This window comes from Podarcis filfolensis, assembly GCF_964270895.1.
Source record: "Podarcis filfolensis genome assembly, chromosome: 17".
NCBI lineage: Eukaryota > Metazoa > Chordata > Lepidosauria > Squamata > Lacertidae > Podarcis > Podarcis filfolensis.
In genome coordinates, this window is record NC_139621.1 from 17,714,324 (window position 1) to 17,722,252 (window position 7,929).

At 43.3% G+C, this 7,929-nt stretch overlaps 1 long non-coding RNA gene across 1 annotated transcript in view; it reads right to left on the minus strand.

The window, feature by feature from the left end:
• The window catches only part of LOC310753138, a 475,992-nt gene extending 472,143 nt beyond the window's left edge, over positions 1 to 3,849 (minus strand). The window contains exon 1 of the long non-coding RNA XR_014543221.1: positions 3,750 to 3,849. This is a non-coding gene — a long non-coding RNA (uncharacterized lncRNA). The remainder of the gene's footprint in view (positions 1 to 3,749) is intronic.
• Positions 3,850 to 7,929: the final 4,080 nt, after the last annotated feature.

Sequence of the window (7,929 nt, forward strand, 5' to 3'; positions counted from 1 at the left end):
CATTGTGAAAACTCAGATCTTTCATCTTTATTGAAAAAGTAGTTTTCAAAGAACGTTGGAATGACTACTTTTCCATCCTTCAAAGCAGTTACAGCAGCCTCTTTAAAATCAGAATCCTATCTTCTCAAAAAATAAGCCCATTGAGTCCAGTGGGACTTATTATTGCAGATATTAATATTGCACAGTTTGAAGTGATTGGAAGAGAAAGAACTGACTCCTTTTGAAAAAAATCATTGTCCAGGCCCTTTCAAACTTTTACTTGCAGAGCTCTTCAAAAACAGAACATAAGCATCCTAAATGCACCCAAAATATCCATACAATGTCTTGTGCTGTCTAGCACAGGCTAGCGTTGCCATATTTCAAAAAGTGAAAAACTCCCCCCCCCAAAAAAAAAATAGAAGTCATGGAGCTATTTTTAAGGACGTTCACCAAAAAATCAACACTTCCAACACGGGTTGCCATACTCCCAGGTTTTTCCAGACATCTTTCCCGATTTTTGAAAATGCCGCCCGGACATACGGCAGCCCTAGCACAGGTTCAGCATCTTAGAAATAAAAGATAACACCAAAAATCAAAATGGTACCTCTCTCCCCCAGTCCAGCCTGCCTTAGCCTGCCTAAGGCTATGCAGCTTCTTGGAGAGTCGTTATTACAGGCTTTATTCTGTAGTGTTCAAAGAAAGACTAACCAGGCAACTCCCTTCAAATGAAGATTTGCAACTCAATACCTTTTTCACCTGAACTAAGGTTACAACACTCACACGTTAGCTAGCAGAAAACAGCAATTAGTTAATCATCAACTCAGCACAAGCTCAGAAAAATTTAGAAAACTATTGTGAAAATAACCCTATGTTAGCAATACACATTTAAACAGTTTTCCATTTTAAAGCTTCATTAATACACAGGAATTGTGCCATTTCTGTGTCAATTAAATCAATTATACATTTATTCCCAGGTAAGTGAGTACAGGACCATATACCGAGGCTGGTTATGCACTCAGCCCTGTATTTTAGATCACATTGTATCTGTCGCATTCTGAAGTGGCCTGATCTGTTTTGGATCTGTTCTGTGTCATTCTGATTCAATTTGTGATTTGGGCCTGATTCTGATCTGCTAAATTCCAAGTTCAGTTTCACCCCCATGGACACCAGAAATGTAAAGTCAAAATGCAAGGGGACGTGACCTTTGTGAAACATTGCCTCCCCAGCAGGAAAGCCTGCCAAATTTCAGGCAAATCCATCCAGGGGTTTTCATACAGGAAAATGTTGATGTTGTTGTTTTGTTGCAAAGAAAGAAAAATCTTTTCCCTTGCCAGAATTGGATGTAAATTTCAGGCATGGCTGCCTTTCGGAGGGAATGAAGACTGCTAGATTTCAGAAAGATATGTTCAGCAGTTCTCACACAAGGGTTGGGAAAATAGAAACCACATTCTCTTAACACCAAACCAGTATTGTTGTTGTTATATTTATTTACCCACCCTTCAACGGCAGGTCCCAGGGCAGACTGCAGAAGTTTTTAATTCAGCGTTAAAAACAGGTAAAACAGATTGCAGTTACAGGAGTAGGACGGGCCCTGAAAACACACATCTCAGTTGTCAAAGGAAAAAGATGTGTGTCATCAGTATCCACAGAAAGTTACCGTATTGGCCTGAATATAAGCCTCATTTTTTTCCCCAAATTCCAACAGTGAAAAGCTAAAGTGCGGCTTATATTTGCGACCTTACGGTATGCAGCCAGGAGCGTAGGGCAAACAGTGCCAGGAGTGTGGCAAAGTGGTCCTCTCCCCCAAGGCCCCCGTCCTTTCCCCCAAGGCCAGGAAAGGAGAGAGTGAGGAAGGGGAAAGGCTGCCGGCAATGCAGCCCCCCCCCCGTATGAAGCCAGGAGTAGAGAGGAATGGAGCGGCTTATATTTGAGTATTTTTTCTTTTTTTCTCTTCCCTCCCCTCCAATTTTAAAGGTGCGGTTTATATTTGGGTGCGGCTTATATTTGGGCCAATACGGTATATGGTGAAGAAGTCAGGCACACCAACTTAGGGGCTGTCACAGAGAATGCCCTCTCCTGGGCCACCCAAATGTCTGAGGGAGGTGGAACATGCCAGTGTCTATGTAGGGCACTGTTTTGTATACAACAGCATACCTTCCAACATGTCTCCGATGAAAATAGGAACATCCTATTCCGTAACAATAATAACAACAGGAATCATATTTATACCCCGCCCATCTGACTGGGTTGCTGCTGCCACTCTAGGCAGCTTCCAACATGTATAAAAACAGAATACAAAAATTAAACATAAAAAACTTCCCTATACACGGCTGCCTTCAGATGTCCTCTAAAGCTTGTATAGTTACTTATCTCCTTGGCTTGGGGGTTCCATGACCCCATACCCTCCAACATTTCTCCAATGAAAATAGGGATGGCCTAAGGAAAATCGGGCATTCCAGGATCAAAACGGAAACCAGGATGGCTTCTGTAAATCCAGGACTGTCCCTAGAAGATAGGGACATTTGAAGGGTCTGCAAGAAACATTATTGGAGCTTGAGGACACCTTCTGGCCACAAAAAAACACTCAGGGTACAAAGCAGGACCAATGGTCTGTGAGGAGGTTCTGAGGGCCAGATAGAAAGGTTTGGAGGGCCACAATTGGCCCCTGAGACTTAGGCTCCCCGCCCTTGCACTAGTACTTATGGAAGCCTTTGATACAGGGATGTCACCAAAGCTGACAGGCAACAGAAAGAGAACTAACTACCATGAACAACTTGAGGGAAGCTGGTAATGAAATTAACAGAAGCGAGATAAGGCAGTAAATTTTTCAGGATTATTGTTAAGATATAAGCTTAATACAGACATTAATTACTTCGCAGCAATGAGCCACCACCCCCTCCCCTCAGAGGTTTCATTTTAAGATCTAATTGTAAAGAAATGCAGTTTTAATTATAATATTGATTTTACCTCTTTGCCAGAGTGAAGCTTCATTCAATTATTTCTAATTAGGTGAGCAGAGTGGTCAGGCCAATCTTAAAGGCTCACGGGCTTCTCATTTCATAACACAGAGATAAGTAGAAGCACAGGGTCCAACATCTTACTCAGAAAGTAATAGAAAGCAGGATTAGAATAAAGGAAATGATTTCACGTCCTATAGTGTGGAGGCATTTCAACGCAAGTCTGTGAAAGGTTCGTGGGCCTGCCTCGTGCAACAGGTTTTGCACGAGTGTGGGAAAACACAGAAAAGTATAATTGATCAGAAATAATTTCAAGGTGAGATCTCAATGGGAATTTGTGAGATCACACCAGGAAATTGGCAGGGCAGACAGTGTGGCGGCAGCAGGGGCAGGGCAGTGGCAAAATGGGATGTGATAGCACAGATGCCAAGAGAAATGATCATCTCTGCTGACCTGCTAGCTTTTTAAAGAAGGTTTTGGCAAGGGGGGGGCGTTGCAGGGGAGCATTCAGCCCCTGCCGTACTTCAGTTTGAAATGGTGCAGCTGAGCAAGTGGGACATAAAATGGAGCGTCTGATATTCTGTTTCAGTTCTAAGACATAGACAGTACCACACATGGTAAAGGACCCCTGGATGGTTAAGTCCAGTCAAAGGCAACTATGGGGTTGCAGTACTCATCTCACTTTCAGGCCAAGGAAGCTGGCGTTTGTCCATAGACAGCTTTCCAGGTCATGTGGCCAGCAGGACTAAACCAGAGCACATGGAGACACCATTTGCCTTCTCGCCGCAGTGGTACCTATTTATCTACTTGCACTGGTAGGCTTTCGAACTGCTAGGTAGGCAGGAGCTGGGACAGAGCAACAGGAGCTCACTCCATTGTGCGGATTCGAACCACCAATCTTCTGATCGGCAAGCCCAAGAGGCTCAGTGGTTTAGGCCACAGTGCCACCCACATCCCCCACCTACTGTAAATGCTCTTAATTTATTAGTACATCATTGGTGTTCCTTGGGGTGGCTTCCCCTAGCGTGCAAGCCTGGACAGTGTGTATGGAGCTCTTGGGCTTCCTAAAATACAAGATGTCAGTTTGCATTTCTTAGTGCAGAAAGTAGTGAACTGATGTGTAGAGATCTTTCCTATTCTCATTAAATCAAGAGGGTTCTGGAAGCTGCTCTGTGTGAAAAAAACGAGCAGAAGGTTCATGATGTTTGGGTTATTCCTTCAGAGAAGCTGAGTACAGCAGGCTTAAACTGGTTATCTTATCTCTTTCTGTCAAGGTCATGCTGACTATAAAAGTAAGGCCAGAAGGAGCCTGGGTTTCACTTTCACTTTCTATCTCTTTTCCTTCTGATGTGGTGTTCTGTACATAGTATGCTTAGTGTTGAGATTTCTTATGGACAGTGCCAATCCTGAATGTATTGGATTTGTGACCATTATGCTCATTTGCCTTCAGTAGCAGTAAAGCTCAGCTAGATGACATATGAATTACATGTGGTCTATTTTTGGGGAATCCTGCAACTCATTTAAGTTTTTACTCTGCCAACTATACATTGGAATTTACTCTGGATCAATATTGAGCAGAATTTCAATGACACAAGACTCCCACTCTCTGTTTCATTAATATGGTCCGAAGGAAAGCAGAGCAATACATTTTGCACCAGCTTGGCTGCAAGAGTAGCCAACAACAACTGGAAGGCTACAATTTTCACTTCCTTGTCTTAGTGGATCAGGATCTGCCTCTCAGCCACATATGGCCCCTTAATTGTGTTCATTAAGAGATTCTTTTATATATATATATATATAAATTATTACATTTTCCATTTTAACAATCCAATCAAATCACATTGAATATTCCAAATTATACAAATACATATCATATAGTCCAAATATTCTGCCAAATTATCATTTTTTTGTTGGGACTTCCCATGCTTCAAGTTCGGGGGGGGGGGGGGAGAGGCTCTGATCATCTCATATCTCTGCTGCCTTGAGTTTCCAATAGTTCCTTTAAATCTTCCTGTTGTTAACCTTCCTTCTTTCATGGCCTCTGAGTTGTTTTCATAGGCGAGTTGAAGTAATCAATGATTGTGCTCATTAAGAGATTCTGACTCAGGTTTGATTGCTTTAGAGGAATATAATAGTTCCTGTTGGATTGTACTGTGAGTGGTTCTGTGCCCCTATATCTTGCCATGGTATATTTCATTGCTCAACACTGTAGAGTGCTTCGGTTCTCATTCGCCCCCCCCACCTCAATTCTGCCCTACATGGACAATGGGGAGCTCAGAATGATGCCATCTTCTCTGAGTGACTGTTACACATCAGATATGGGCTGACCCAATTTTATGGGCTGACCCCAGGTCACACAGCAATGATCCAGGATACACAAACACTAAAGCATGGATTGTTTAAATTGATTTGGAGTGGTGTGTGCCAAAAAAGGACTATAACTGAAAGTAGATTGTCCAGCAAGCAGACCCAGAACATTACTTCTTGAAGTCCTAGGGTTTTTCAAATTAAGAGTTGGAGCCGGAGGTCTAAGCTGGAGCCTGGAGTGGTGGGCAGTTCTGCTCTGTTGACCAAGCAAGGGTAGAACATTAGGTTCCTCTCTTTTATCCTAGGTTTGGTCAATAATGAAGCTTCATTACTGCACAACCTGATTCGCTTCTATGCTTGAAGAGGACTCTAGGAAACACAGAGAAAACACAGTTCCAATGTAGCTAGCATTGCAGATATTAATATTGTGCAGTTTGAAGCTAAAGGATGCATGAAAGCTAACTCCTTTTGGAAATGAAACATTGTCCAGACCAATAAAAATATTCAATTTTTACTAGCAGAACTCTTCAAAATAAAATAGAAATATCAAGTGATACCTCCAAAATATTCATATAATGTCTTGTGCTGTCCAACACAGGCTCAGAATCTAAGAAAATATGAAATAATCCAAACAGGCCTAGAAGCAGAGTCATGCCCCTCCACACAGCCTTCATTCCTGCCTCCATTGGCCTGTGGCCGTTTACTCTCCCTTCAGGAGAGTTTCATTTGTGTAATAAAGACACTCCCGACATAAAGAGGGGGTGGGGTTGCGGGCCCACGCCCCCAACCACAATCTCGCGGGGCTGGCGTCAGCCCCGCGGGACTCAGGGATTCCCTTAACTCATTAATATGCATCACCCTCATCGACAGCCAATCGGCTGGCGCTGGGGGCGGGCTTGCCAGGTGCACTTAAGGCCAGGGCAGCCCTGCCTCGCCCCCTTTTCGTCTTACAGCAGCTGCCGTTTGGATCCCCTTTTCGTGGCTGCAATTTGCTTCTTTTCGGTTCCGGCCTTTCTTTCTTCTTCGACACTCCTCCTTGCAGTCGGATTACAGCAGCCTCCGCAGTTGGAATCCCCCTCGAGCGCTGAGCGCGGGGATCGCCGAGCCGCCCGGGCAATTGAAGCGGTCAGCCCGCGCACAATCGGCGGAGCCACTTTCGTCCGTCACTGCAATTTGCTACGCGTGAGCTGCTTCAGCGCTCACGAGAGGTTTGACCTACGGTTGCTTCTGCCGCCCCCCGCTTCAGCCCCGTCTGCAGGGGCAGGCTTGTTTCCTATAATTTCTTGGCCGTCTGGCAGCGGGTGAGCTGACCTTGTTAGTTGCGCCCGCCCCGCTGGGTCACTGCTTGCCGCGACCGCTTCCCAGAGACGTCTTCCGTTCGGGTCACAGGGTCCGCGCTCCAGCGTGTTGTTCCCTTGGCGCGTTTGTTTGGCTGTCTTCTGTTTGAGGCTTCCAGTTAAAGCTACAGTTACTTGTTTATTGGGATTTTCCTTGGCAATTTGTTTATTACTCCTTTATCTGGGTTTATTACTCGTTGTTTTGGGTTTCCTTGGCAACAAGGTGGGCGGGCGCCATTTTGGAGCGGACCACGTGGTCCCAGCAGCCGCCATTTTAGGTGAGGCATACCCAGGCCCGCAGCTCCAGTTGCCACGTTTCAGTTAATTAAGACTTAAAACTTCTTCGGTGAGAATTACTCAGTTCTTTTACCGTCTCAGCTGGAGGCAGTCATCGTTTTAGCCATTGTCCCCGCCACGCTTCCACGGCTGCCCAGGCACCAAGGAGTGGCGGTCGCCATTGCGAGTGCTAATCGGTCCCTCCGGCGGCCATTTTGAGTGAGGCATCCCTCCGTGGTAACCGTTCGGTAAACGCTCACATCTGAAAGGGAGGGTTCCATTAACCTGATCGGTCTGTTTGTATTGTGATTTTTGGTGACTTTTAGTGGTACAGGTAATAACTGCTCCTCCTAAATCTGCGGGCTCTCTCCCCCCCCTCTCTTTTCTTTCGATTTAGCTAGCGGCCTGCTTCTATGCTTATTTAGGGCTACATAGAGCAGTCTCTCACATTTACCAAACAATTGCCTCGCTGATTTCAATCGTTAATTCAATTAGAGTCATTTTTGGAGTTTGTCCTTTTCAGCAAGTACGCTGAATTGGGGCATCGCTTTAGACCTTCGTTAATTTTTGTAATTTTCAGGATCTTAACGCCGGACGTTTGGAAGGTCGCCAGATTCCCGCGATTATTCCAAAAGGTTTCCTTTGCGAGTCGATAGTAGTTAATTGGCTAACAAAGAACTTTTCACTGGATATTATCAACAATTATTGAATAAATACTTAAAATAGATAAATAATAATAATAATAATAAATATATATATAATAAGTGTATTAATATAAATAATAATAATAATAATAATAAATAATAATTATAAGAATAAAATAAGGAGAAAGAAGTAGTATAAAATACAATAATATTAAAATAAATAAATAAATAAAATAAAATAAAATAAAATAAAATAAAATAAAATACAAAAAATAAATAAATAAAGAAAAGAAATTTGGTAATATACAGTAGTTATAATTAAATTCGTATTACCATCAGCAGTAATAGTATTTGGCATTTACAACACGCGCATTTAATTATATAGAACATTCGCAATTCCAGATAATTAATTAGGCTCTTTCTGAGTTT